Below are 1,830 nucleotides of genomic sequence, written 5' to 3'. Positions count from 1 at the left end.
ATGGCTATCACACAGTTTCGGTTATTTAAAGTTTGTACCTGCCTAGCAACAGTATCCTCATTCCTAAAGAGATTAATATGCAGATCTGGCAGAGGACGGAAATTAAGTGGAGACTAAATAACTTTCCCAGCTACAGGTGATTATTCATCTGTTGCTAAACAGACAGACGTTGAAGCGTGGACTTCTTGAGATGCAGACACACCCACAAGTGTAAAGATTAAAGGAGGGAATAGGAATGTGGCAACACAACAAAATGCTTTAGAAAAACTGGAACCTGAGTATTTTAAGGACATGACACCAACTTTAAGGAAAACTCAGAAAATCATTATTAAGAAGAGAGAACCATTAAATCCCAGATGGTAGCACAGGTTTCTCTAATAGCCTAGCAGCTACACAAGATATGCCTTTTATTCACCAATCTCCTGAATTAGGTGACATGGATACCTGGCAGGAAAATATCAACGCATAGGAAGAGACGATGCGGCAAGCCAAAGAAGTTCTGAGGCAGGAGAAGATAGCAGACAGAGAAAAGAGAGCAGCAGAACAACAAAGGAAGAAAACGGAAAAGGAAGCACAGCGGCTAATGAAGAAGGAACAAAACACAATTGGTGTGAAACTTTCGTAACAAATGTTCTTCAGATGTCATGGTGCCAGTGGGAGAAATAAGAGCTCCACAACCCAAGCAACATTCGCATGGAGCTAAGAGTATTTTCAGAATACAGATACACTGTTTGACTTTAATGCATTCATCAGGCCACCCAGGACACCAGGAATCTCTCAAAAGTCCCTTGAACTCTTAGTGATTGAGACCCAAAGAACAAAAAAGGCTTATGAGATAATATTTCCTTCAACACGTTCCAAGTGTAAGACAATTGTTTGCTGTAGAGAAATTATTACAAATGGCATATATCAGTACCTTTTCAAGCTGGTGTTTCTAGCTTAATAAATGGGTGTAAATCATTTTACGGTGGGAAACAACTCTCCTGTCTATAATGATTTCCTTCAATGTGCATAATGATAAAATGAATTATTTTAAATATTCTTTTGTTTCCATGATTACCTGACCTAAATCAGACAAACCTTTAACTTCTCATTTCTGTTGTCAGAAGCTGGTGTTGGCATACATTTCCTCTAACTTGAACTGGCATTGTTCATGTTCGATACAACATTAAGGAATTTGGTAATTTTGGTTTTCAAGAAAATGACATTAAATGCAATAATATATCACAAAAAAATAAAGTTTTTGTGCAACTTGCTTTTTTTTCGGAGAAAAAAATTTATTTTATTTAGTAATTCGTTTTCTGCTGTTGTTTTTAATTTACGAGAATTTTAAAAGAAAATACATACATTTGATATTCTATTAAAAATTTAAAAATCATGTTAATTTTTTGTTTCATGCACAGCTCATGTACTCAAACCTGACGGTAATAACATACAGAAATTTCACTGACAATATGCAATAAAAATTATTCAAAGTGGCAGAGCAAATCATTTTTGAGAATCACCTTCACCGTGTTTTCTAGTAACCTCCATAAGATTAGCTCCTGCAACCGGATCATTCTGTGTCTATCTTTCAGTGTTCCTTTCTCTTCTGAAGGCAAGGGGAATTGAACAACTGTGGGGGGAGAGTGGATCCTGGGGGTTTTACTCTTTTTGCAGGAACCCAGAAGGGTCTTTTTACATCGTTATTCACAAAAGTAGCAGCTGCTCCCTTTGGACCTAAAATCCCCCAATTCTTCCAACCTGATGTACGTGCTCACCCAGGACTACCATGCTCCCTGCACCCTCACCGTCCCCTTCAAGGAACCCCTTGACATGTTTTTCCTTCCC

General features: G+C 37.8%; 1 pseudogene; it reads left to right on the top strand.

Moving 5' to 3' along the window:
- Positions 1-686, top strand: LOC114889593 (annotated as a pseudogene).
- Positions 687-1,830: the final 1,144 nt, after the last annotated feature.

The sequence above is a fragment of the Monodon monoceros genome, unplaced genomic scaffold, assembly GCF_005190385.1.
Source record: "Monodon monoceros isolate NGI ecotype Baffin Bay Population unplaced genomic scaffold, NGI_Narwhal_1 Super_Scaffold_9, whole genome shotgun sequence".
Lineage (NCBI taxonomy): Eukaryota > Metazoa > Chordata > Mammalia > Artiodactyla > Monodontidae > Monodon > Monodon monoceros.
This window is presented reverse-complemented; position numbering and strand designations above follow the sequence as displayed.